Below are 12,607 nucleotides of genomic sequence, written 5' to 3' on the forward strand. Positions count from 1 at the left end.
TGTTTTGAAAACTATGGCAGGTCAGATTTTCTGCCTAATTATATAAGAAGATTTCCCTAAAAAATACACATTATTTCAACGAGTTATTGGCTGTGAAATAAGTTAAGGGCATTTCAAATGGCTTGTCTGCAAGAAAGGTGAGATGTAGGGAATCACAGAGTGTCGAGGTGAAAATAGGTCAATATATACACTGCTATATGGTGAACTAAGCCTTACGCCAGCAACAATGTAGAGGACCTGACACTTAGAAACTTACAAGTAAGCTGCAATCTTCAAAAGTTCAAATATTTATAAGTAAAAGAGTTACTAAAGTGAATAACCAAGTATTTTAATTGACATCAGAAGATCAAAACAATAAACCCTGAGAACATAGAAAAAAGATAAATAAAGATATGAGCAGAACTTAACACAACAGAAAACGTATACAATTCAGGTAATGTAGTAAGTCCAAAGAATATTCTTTGAAAATATTTAAAACACACAGTTTGATTAAGGAATACAAAAACATAAGTAACGCATATAGAGAAAGAATCAGGACAATGTTATAGAAGCGAATATATGAAATGCCCGTTAATTAGAACATTTCTGTAAAGTGGACCATTTCCTAGCTCCTAAAGTTTACCAAAACTGACACAAGAGGAAACTATTTAAGGTCATCATGTCTGCCCTTGGCATTCTCGGAACACCCTGGCCTCAGAATGCAGCATCTGTAGTCCATGGTAACCTGCAGAGAGGGGGCGGGGCTGAGGGAGGTTGGAACACTGCCCTCACTGAGGGAGTGGGTGTGGCGATCTCTGCTGTGACTGAACAAAGGACAGGTGAGCAAGGGTCCCAGGGCAGGGCCCTCAGAGCCCGACAGGCCCTGTTGGGTGTCACAAGCATTTAGGCCCAGGCCAAAGGACGCCTTCTTTGTCTGCACAGCTGCCCAAACTCTCACGTTTCCCCTCAGGCCGCCCTCTTACTTGAAGTGTGTGTGGAACCTTTCGCGCAGTACACCTCGCTGAACAGCTAACCATAGGTCTGGGCGTCGTAGCTTCCTGCCAGGTGACCGAAGTTCGCAGGGAGATGGGCCCATGGGACACACGGAGAGAGGTTCATGCCCGGGCCACAGTCCGCCCACTGCCCCTGCCCCAGATCGGGGGCCGGAAACAGCCCTCTCTGAGTCCCCTGCCACTAGAGGGGGGTATTGGACCAACACTTGTAGAAAACGGGGTCCTCGCAGGCAACTCATTGGAGGGACAAAAATAAATCCTTGCTGACTTTCTGCTGAAGCTTACGAGCATTCACACCTAAGCCTCATACAAGGTCAGCTGTTTAGCTAAACATGAGCTCATCATGTAAATTTACACAATAATGAAGAAATCAGCTACAAGAGGAACAATCACCAAAAACAATCAATACCAGTATTAGATTTCCTAGGCCATCCATCAGATGTTGGAATAATCAGGTGAAAGGCAGAAAATATATACAAAAATGGAACTGAAACAAGGAACCAGGATGTTTTCAAAGACTGGTAGGATCTCTAAAACATTTTTAAAGTACATGTCATTGATAAAGCTAAATACTCAGAGGTTGTGTAAGACAACAGATTCATCATTGAGAAGAGTGAAATTATGCTGTTTTGAAAACTATGGCAGGTCAGATTTCTGCCTAATTATATAAGAAGATTTCTCTAAAAATACACATTATTTCAACGACTTATTGGCTGTGAAATAAGTTAAAGGTATTTCAAATGCCTTGTCTGCAAAAAAGGTAAGATGTAGGGAATCACAGAAAGCCGAGGGGAAAATAGGTTAATATATACATTACTATATGGTGAACTAAGCCTCAGGCCAGCAACAATGTAGAGGACCTGACCCTTAGAAACTTACAAGTAAGCTGGAATCTTCAAAAGTTCAAATCTTTATAAGTAAAAAGATTTACTAAAATGAATAACCAAGTATTTTAATTGACATCAGAAGATCAAAACAATAAACCTGAGAACATAGAAAAAAGGTAAATAAAGATATGAGCAGAACTTAATACGACAGAAAACGTATAAAATTCAGGTGATGTAGTAAGTCCAAAGAATATTCTTTGAAAGATTTAAATGACACACTTTGATTAAGGAAAACAAAAACATAAGTAAAGAATATACAAAAGAATCAGGACAATGTTATAGCAGAGAATATATGAAATGCCAGTAAATTTGAACATTTCTGTAAAGTGGACCATTTCCTAGCTCCTAAAGTTTACCAAAACTGACACAAGAGGTAATCATTTAAGGTCATCATGTCTGCCCTTGTCATTCTCGGAACGCCCAGGCCTCAGAATGCAGCATCTGTAGTCCATGGTAACCTGCGGAGACGGGGCGGCGCTGAGGGAGTTTGGAACACTGCCCACATTGAGGGAGTGGGTGTGGCCATCTCTGCTGTGACTGAACAAAGGGCAGGGGAGCAAGGGTCCCAGGGCAGGATATTCAGAGCGAGGCAGGCACAGTGGGCTGTCACAAGCCTTTAGGCCCAGGCCAAAGGGCGCCTTCTTTGTCTGCACAGCTGCCCAAACTCTCACCTTTCCACTCAGGCCGCCCTCTTACTTGAAGTGTGTGTGGAACCTGTCCGCGCAGTACACCTCTCTGAACAGCTAACCATAGGTCTTGGCGTCATAGCTTCCTTCCAGTTGATCGAAGATCGCAGGCAGATGGGTCCATGGGACACACGCGGAGAGACTCCTGCTCGGGCCACAGGCCGCCCACAGCTCCTGCCCCAGATCGTGGGCCACAAAGCAGACTTCTCTGAGTCCCCTGCTTCTAGAGGGAGTATTGGATCAACACATGTAGAAAACGGGGTCCTCGCGTGCATCTCATTGGAGGAACACAAATAAAGCTTTGACGACTTTTTGCTGAAGCTTACGAGGTTTCACCCCCAAACCTCTTACAAGGTCAGCTGTTAACTAAACATGAGCTCATGATCTAAATTTACACAATAATGAAGAAATCAGCTACAAGGGGAGACAATCAGCAAAAACAATCAATACCAGAATTAGATTCGCTAGGCAATCCATCTGATGTTGGAATAATCAGGTGCAAGGCAGAAAATACACATAAAACTGGAACTGAAACAAGGAACAAGGATGTTTTCAAAGACTGGCAGGATCTCTAAAACCTTTTTAAAGTACATGTCATTGATAAAGCTAAATACTCAAAGTTTGTGCAACACAACAGATTCATCATTGAGAAGAGTAAAATTATGCTGTTTTGAAAACTATGGCAGGTCAGATTTTCTGCCTAATTATATAAGAAGATTTCCCTAAAAAATACACATTATTTCAAAGAATTATTGGCTGTGAAATAAGTTAAGTGGATTTCAAATGGCAAAGAAAGGTGAGATGTAGGGAAGCACAGAAAGTCGAGGTGAAAATAGGTCAATATATACACTGCTATATGGTGAACTAAGCCTTAGGCCAGCAACAATGTAGAGGACCTGACACTTAGAAACTTACAAGTAAGCTGGAATCTTCAAAAGTTCAAATCTTTGTAAGTAAAAAGATTTATTAAAGTGAATAACCAATTGTTTTAATTGACATCAGAAGATGAAAACAATAAACCCTGAGAACATAGAAAAAAGGTAAATAAAGATATGAGCAGAACTTAACACAACAGAAAACGTATACAATTCAGGTAATGTAGTAAGTCCAAAGAATATTCTTTGAAAATATTTAAAACACAGAGTTTGATTAAGGAAAATAAAAACATAAGTAAAGCATATACAGAAAGAATCAGGACAATGTTATAGCAGCGAATATATGAAATGCCTCTAAATTTGAACATTTCTGTAAAGTGGACCATTTCCTAGCTCCTAAGTTTACCAAAACTGACACAAGAGGAAACTATTTAAGGTCATCATGTCTGCCCTTGACATTCTCAGAACGCCCTGGCCTCAGAATGCAGCATCTGTAGTCCATGGTAACCTGCGGAGAGGGGGCGGGGCTGAGGGAGTTTGGAACACTGCCCTCACTGAGGGAGTGGGTGTGGCCATCTCTGCTGTGACTGTACAAAGGACAGGGGAGCAAGGGTCCCAGGGCAGGGCATTCAGAGCCAGGCAGGCATAGTGGAGTGTCAAAACCGTTTAGGCCCAGGCCAAAGGACGCCTTCTTTGTCTGAACAGCTGCCCATACCCTCACGTTTCCCCTCAGGGCGCCCTCTTACTTGAAGTGTGTGTGGAACCTTTCGCACAGTACACCTCGCTGAACAGCTAACCATAGGTCTGGGCGTCGTAGCTTCCTGCCAGGTGACCGAAGTTCGCAGGGAGATGGGCCCATGGGACACACGCAGAGAGGTTCATGCCCGGGCCACAGACCGCCCACTGCCCCTGCCCCAGATCGGGGGACGGAAACAGCCCTCCCTGAGTCCCCTTCCACTAGACGGGGGTATTGGACCAACACTTGTAGAAAACGGGGTCCTCGCAGGCAACTCATTGGAGGGACAAAAATAAATCTTTCCTGACTTTCTGCTGAAGCTTACGAGCGTTCACACCTAAGCCTCATACAAGGTCAGCTGTTTAGCTAAACATGAGCTCATCATCTATATTTACACAATAATGAAGAAATCAGCTACAAGAGGAACAATCACCAAAAACAATCAATACCAGTATTAGATTTCCTAGGCCATCCACCAGATGTTGGAATAATCAGGTGCAAGGCAGAAAATATACACAAAACTGGAACTGAAACAAGGAAAAAGGATGTTTTCAAAGACTGGTAGGATCTCTAAAACATTTTTAAAGTACATGTCATTGATAAAGCTAAATACTCAGAGGTTGTTTAAGACAACAGATTCATCATTGAGAAGAGTGAAATTATGCTGTTTTGAAAACTATGGCAGGTCAGATTTCTGCCTAATTATATAAGAAGATTTCTCTAAAAATACACATTATTTCAACGACTTATTTTCTGTGAAATAAGTTAAGGGTATTTCAAATGGCTTGTCAGCAAAAAAGGTGAGATGTAGGGAATCACAGAAAGCCGAGGGGAAAATAGGTTAATATATACATTGCTATATGGTGAACTAAGCCTTAGGCCAGCAACTATGTAGAGGACCTGACCCTTAGAAACTTACAAGTAAGCTGGTATCTTCAAAAGTTCAAACCTTTATAAGTAAAAAGATTTATTAAAATGAATAACCAAGTGTTTTAATTGACATCAGAAGATCAAAACAATAAACCTGAGAACATAGAAAAAAGATAAATAAAGATATGAGCAGAACTTAATACCACAGAAAACGTATAAAATTCAGGTGAGGTAGTAAGTCCAAGGAATATTCTTTGACAAGATTTAAAAGACACACTTTGATTAAGGAAAACCAAAACATAAGTAAAGAATATACATAAAGAATCAGGACAATGTTATAGCAGGGAATATATGAAATGCCAGTAAATTTGAACATTTCTGTAAAGTGGACCATTTCCTAGCTCCTAAAGATTACCAAAACTGGCACAAGAGGTAATCATTTAAGGTCATCATGTCTGCCCTTGGAATTCTTGGAACGCCCAGGCCTCAGAATGCAGCATCTGTAGTCCATGGTAACCTGCGGAGTGGGGGCGGGTCTGAGGGAGGTTAGAACACTGCCCTCATTGAGGGAGTGAGTGTGGCCATCTCTGCTGTGACTAAACAAAGGGCAGTCAGAAGGGGGCCAACGGCAGGGCCCTCAGAGCCCGGCAGGCCCAGTGGTGTGTCACAAGCATTTAGGCCCTGGCCAAAGTGTGCCTTCTTTGTCTGCACAGCTGCCCAAACTCTCACCTTTCCACTCAGGCCGCCCTCTTACTTGAAGTGTGTGTGGAACCAGTCTGCGCAGTACACCTCGCTGCAAAGCTAACCATAGGTCTGGGCATCATAGCTTCCTACCAGGTGACCGAAGTTCGCAGGCAGATGGGTCGTGGGACACACGCGGGGAGCCTCCTGCCCAGGCCACAGGCCGCCCAAAGCCACTACCCCAGAACGGGGGAATCAAAACTGTCCTGTCTGAGTCCCAGCCTCTAGAGGGTGTACTGGACCAACACTTGTAGAAAACGGGGTCCGCGCGGGTAACTCATTGGAGGGACACAAAAAAATCTTTGTGGACTTTCTGCTGAAGCTTACGAGCGTTCACACATAAGCCTCTTACAAGGTCAGCTGTTTAGCAAAACATGAGTTCATGATCTAAATTTACACAATAATGAAGATATCATCTACAAGGGGAAACAAGCAGCAAAAACAATCAATAACAGGATTAGATTCCCTAGGCCATCCATCAGATGTTGGAATAATCAGGTGCAAGGCACAAAGTATACACAAAACTGGAACTGAAACAAGGAACCAGGATGTTTTCAAAGACTGGTAGGATGTCTAAAACATTTTTAAAGTACATGTCATTGATAAAGCTAAATACTCAAACGTTGTGTCATACAACAGATTCATCATTGAGAAGAGAGAAATTATGCTGTTTTGAAAACTATGGCAGGTCAGATTTTCTGCCTAATTATATAAGAAGATTTCTCAAAAAAATACACATTAGTTTAGAGAGTTATTGGCTGTGAAATAAGTTAAGGGTATTTCAAACGGCTTGTCTGCAAAGAAAGGTGAGATGTAGGGAATCACAGAAAGTCGAGGGGAAAATAGGTCTATATATACATTGCTATATGGTGAACTAAGATTTAGGCCAGCAACAATGTAGAGGACCTGACCCTTAGAAACTTACAAGTAAGCTGGAATCTTTAAAAGTTCCAATCTTTATAAGGAAAAAGATTTATTAAAATGAATAAACAAGTGTTTTAATTGACATCAGAAGTTCAAAACAATAAACCCTGAAAACATAGAAAAAAGATAAATAAAGATATGAGCAGAACTTAATACCACATAAAATGTATAAAATTCAGGTGATGTAGTAAGTCCAAAGAATATTTTGAAAAGATTTAAAAGACACACTTTGATTAAGGAAAACAAAAACATAAGTAAAGAATATACAGAGGGAATCAGGACAATGTTATAGCAGAGAATATATGAAATGCCAGTAAATTTGAACATTTCTGTAAAGTGGACCATTTCCTAGCTCCTAAAGTTTACCAAAGCTGACACAAGAGGAAATCATTTAATGTCATCATGTCTGCCCTTGGCATTCTCGGAACGCACTGGCCTCAGAATGCTGCATGTATGGTCCACGGTAAACTGCGGAGAGGGGGCGGGGCTGAGGGAGCTTGGAACACTGCCCTCACTGAGGGAGAGGGTGTGGCAATCTCTGCTGTGATTGAACAAAGGGCAGGGGAGCAGTACGTCAAGATCAGGGCCCCCACAGCCCGGCAGGCCCAGTGGCGTGTCACAAGCATTTAGGCCCTGACCAAAGGGCGCCTTCTTTGTCTGCACAGGTGCCCAAATTCTCACCTTTCCACTCAGCCCGCCCTCAAACTTGAAGTGTGTTTGGAACCTGTCCACGCAGTAAACTTCGCTGCACAGCTAACCATAGGTCTGGGCCTCGTAGCTTCCTGCCAGGGGACCAAAGATTGCAGGCAGTTGGGTCCCTGGCACACACGCGGAGAGGCTCCTGCCCGGGCAACAGGCATCCCACTGCCCCTGCCCAAGATCGGGGGCCGCAAAGCAGCCCTGTCTGAGTCCCTGCCTCTAGAGGGCGTATTGGAGCAACAGTTATAGAAAACGGGGTCCTCGCGGGCAACTCATTGGAGCGACACAAATAAATCTTTGCCGACTTTCTGATGAAGCTTACGAGCGTTCACACCTAAGCCTCTTACAAGGTCAGCTGTTTAGCTAAACATGAGCTCATTATCTAAATTTACACAATAATGAAGAAATCAGCTACAAGGGGAGACAATCAGCCAAAACAATCAATAACAGAATTAGATTCCCAAGGCCATCCATCAGATGTTGGAATACTCAGGTTCAAGGCAGAAAATACCAATAAAACTGGAACTGAAACAGGGAACAAGGATGTTTTCAAAGACTGGTAGGATCTTTAAAACATTTTTAAAGTACATATCATTGATAAAGATAAATACTCAAAGGATGTGTAATACAACAGATTAATCTTTGAGAATAGTGAAATTATGCTGTTTTGAAAACTATGGCAGGTCAGATTTTCTGCCTAATTATATACGAAGATTTCGCTTAAAAATACACATTATTTCAAAGACTTATGGGCTGTGAAATAAGTTAAGGTTATTTCAAATGGCTTGTCTGCAAAGAAAGGTGAGATGTAGGGAACCACAGAAAGTCGAGGGGAAAATAGGTCAATATATACATTGCTATAGGGTGAACTAAGCCTTAGGCCAGCAACAATGTAGAGGACCTGACCCTTAGAAACTTACAAGTAAGCTGGAATCTTCAAAAGTTCAAACTTTATAAGTAAAAATATTTATTAATATGAATAACCAAATGTTTTCACTGACATCAGAAGATCAAAACAATAAACCCTGAGAACATAGAAAAAAGATAAATAAAGGTATGAGCAGAACTTAATACAACAGAAAACGTATAAAATTCAGGTGATGTAGTAAGTCCAAAGAATATTCTTTGAAAAGATTTAAGAGACACACTTTGATTTAGGAAAAAACACACATAAGTAAAGAATACACAGAAAGAATCAGGACAATGTTACAGCAGAGAATATTGGAATTGCCAGTAAATTAGGACATTTTGTAAAGTGGACCATTTCTTAGCTCCTAAAGTTTACCAAAACTGACACAAGAGAAAATCATTTAAGGTCATCATGTCTGCCCCTGGCATTCTCGGAACGCCCTGGCCTCATAATGCAGCATCTGTAGTCCATGGTAACCTGCGGAGAGGGGGCGGGGCTGAGGGATTTTGGAACACTGCCCTCACTGAGGGAGTTGGTGTGGCCAACTCTGCTGTGACTGAACAAAGGACAGGGGAGCAGGGGACCAGGGCAGGGCCCTCAGAGCCCGGCAGGGGTAGTGTGGTGTCACAAGCATATAGGCCCAGGCCGAAGAGCGGCTTCTTTGTCTGCACAGCGGCCCAAACTCTCACCTATCCACTCAGGCCGCCCTCTTACTTGAAGTGTGTGTGAAACCTGTCCGTGCAATACACCTCGCTGCACAGCTCACCATAGATCTGGGCATCGTATCTTCCTGCCAGGTGACCAAAGTTCTCAGGCAGATGGGTCCCTAGGACACACGCGGAGAGGCTCCTGCCCCGGCCACAGGCCGCCCACTGCCACTGCCCCAGATCGGGGGCCGCAAAGCAGCCCTGTCTGATTCCCTGCCTCTAGAGGAAGTATTGGACCAACACTTGTAGAAAACGGGGTCCTCGCGGGCAACTCATTGGAGGGACACAAATAAATCTTTGCCGACTTTCTGATGAAGATTACGAGCATTCACACCTAAGCCTCTTACAAGGTCAGCTGTTTAGCTAAACATGAGCTCATGATCTAAATTTACACAATAATGAAGAAATCAGCTACAAGTGGATACAAGCAGCAAAAACAATCAATACCAGAATTAGATTCCCTAGGCCATCCATCAGATGTTGGAATAATCAGGTGCAAGGCAGAAAGTATACCCAAAACTGGAACTGAAATAAGGAACAAGGATGTTTTCAAAGACTGGTAGGATCTCTAAAACATTTTTAAAGTACATGTCATTCATAAAGCTAAATACTCAAAGGTTGTGTCATACAACAGATTCATCTTTGAGAAGAGTGAAATTATGCTGTTTTGAAAACTATGGCAGGTCAGATTTTCTGCCTAATTATATAAGAAGATTTCTCTAAAAAATACACATTATTTCAGAGACTTATTGGCTGTGAAATAAGTTAAGGGTATTTCAAATGGCTTGTCTGCAAAGAAAGGTGAGATGTAGGGAATCACCGAAAGTCGAGGGGAAAATAGGTCAATATATACACTGCTATATGGTGAACTAAGCCTTAGGCCAGCAACAAAGTAGAGGAGCTGACCCTTAGAAACTTACAAGTAAGCTGGAATCTTGAAAAGTTCAAATCTTTATAAGTAAAAAGATTTATTAAAATGAATAACCAAGTGTTTTAATTGACATCAGAATATCAAAACAATAAAACCTGAGAACATAGAAAAAAGATAAATAAAGTTATGAGGAGAACTTAATACAATAGAAAACGTATAAAATTCAGGTGATGTAGTAAGTCCAAAGAATATTTTTTGACAAGATTTAAAAGACACCCTTTGATTCAGGAAAACCAAAACATAAGTAAAGAATACACAGAAAGAATCAGGACAATGTTATAGCAGAGAATATATGAAATGCAAGTAAATTTGAACATTTCTGTAAAGTGGACCATTTCCTAGCTCCTAAAGTTTACAAAAACTGACACAAGAGGAAATCATTTAAGGTCATCATGTCTGCCCTTTGCATTCTCGGAATGCCCTGGACTCAGAATGCAGCATCTGTTGTCCATGGTAACATGCGGAGAGGGGGCGGGGCTGAGGGAGGTTGGAACACTGCCCTCACAGAGGGAGTGTGTGTGGCCAATTCTGCTGTGACTGAACAAAGGGCAGGGGAAAATGGTGCCCAGTGCAGGGCCCTCAGAGCACGTCAGGCCCAGTGGGGTTTCACAAGCATTTAGGCCCAGGACAAAGGGCTCCATCTTTGTCTGCAGAGCTGCCCAAACTTTCACCTTTCCACTCAGGCCGCCCTCTTACTTGAAGTGCATATGGAACCTGTCTGCACAGTACACCTCGCTGCACAGCTAACCATAGGTCTGGGCATCGTAGCTTCCTGCCAGGTGAGGGAAGTTCGCACGCAGATGTGTCCCTGGGACACACGCGGAGAGGCTCCTGACCAGACAAGAGGCCGCCCACTGACACTGCCGCAGATCATGGGGCAAAAAGCAGCCCTGTCTGAGGCCGTGCCACTAGAAGGAGTATTGGACCAACACTTGTAGAAAACGGGTTTCTCGCCGGCAACTCATTGGAGGGACACAAATAAATCTTTGCGGACTTTCTGATGAAGCTTACGAGTGTTCACAGCTAAGCTTCTTACAAGGTCAGCTGTTTAGCTAAACATGAGCTCATGATCTAAATTTACACAATAATGAAGAAATCAGCTACAGGGGGAGACAATCAGCAAAAACAATCAATACCAGAATTAGATTCCCTAGGCCATCGAGCAGACGTTGGAATAATCAGGTCCAAGGCAGAAAATATACATAAAACTGGAACTGAAACAAGGAACAAGGATGTTTTCAAAGACTGGAAGGATCTTTAAAACATTTTTAAAGTACATGTCATTGATAAAGCTAAATACTCAAAGGATTTGTAATACAACAGATTCATCATTGAAAATAGTGAAATTATGCTTTTTTAAAAACTACGGCAGGTCAGATTTTCTGCCTAATTATATAAGAAGATTTCACTAAAAAATACACATTATTTCAAATACTTATTGGCTCTGAAATAAGTTAAGGTTATTTCAAATGGCTTGTCCGCAAAGAGAGGTGAGATGTATGGAATCACAGAAAGTCGAGGGGAAAATAGGTCAATATATACTTTGCTATATTGTGAACTAAGCTTTTAGCCAGCCACAATGTAGAGGACCTGACACTTAGAAACTTACAAGTAAGCTGGAATCTTTAAAAATTCAAATCTTTATAAGTAAAAAGATTTATTAAAATGAATAACCAAGTGTTTTAATTGACATCAGAAGATCAAAACAATAAACCCTGAAAACATAGAAAAAAGATAAATAAAGATATGAGCAGAACTTAATACCACTGAAATGTATAAAATTCAGGTGATGTAGTAAGTCCAAAGAATATTTTTGAAAAGATTTAAAAGACACACTTTGATTAAGGAAAACAAAAACATAAGTAAAAAATATAGAGAGAGAATCAGGACAATGTTATAGCAGAGAATATCTGAAATGCCAGTAATTTGAACATTTCTGTAAAGTGGACCATTTCCTAGCTCCTAAAGTTTACCAAAACTGACTCAAGAGGAATTCATTTAAGGTCATCATGTCTGCCTTTGGCATTCTCGGAATGCCCTGGGCTCAGAATGCAGCATGTATAGTCCACGGTAACCTGCAGAGAGGGGGCGGGGCTGAGGGAGGTTGGAACACAGCCCTCACTGAGAGAGAGGGTGTGGCCATCTCTGCTGTGACTGAACAAAGGGCAGGGGAGCAGTGCGTCCAGGTCCGGGCCCCCAGATCCCGGCAGGCCAAGTGCGGTGTCACAAGCATTAAGGCCCTGGCCAAAGGGCGCCTTCTTTGTCTGCACAGCTGCCCAAATTCTCACCTTTCCACTCAGCCCGCCCTCTAACTTGAAGTGTGTTTGGAACCTGTCCACGCAGTAAACTTCGCTGCACAGCTGACCATAGGTCTGGGCCTCGAAGCTTCCTGCCAGGGGACCAAAGATTGCAGGCAGTTGGGTCCCTGGCACACACGCGGAGAGGCTCCTGCCCGGGCAACAGGCATCCCACTGCCCCTGCCCAAGATCGGGGGCCGCAAAGCAGCCCTGTCTGAGTCCCTGCCTCTAGAGGGCGTATTGGAGCAACAGTTATAGAAAACGGGGTCCTCGCGGGCAACTCATTGGAGCGACACAAATATATCTTTGCCGACTTTCTGATGAAGCTTACGAGCGTTCACATATAAGCCTC

The sequence above is a fragment of the Mesoplodon bidens genome (assembly GCF_964165515.1).
Source record: "Mesoplodon bidens genome assembly, chromosome: Y".
In the NCBI taxonomy this organism is placed as follows: Eukaryota; Metazoa; Chordata; class Mammalia; order Artiodactyla; family Ziphiidae; genus Mesoplodon; species Mesoplodon bidens.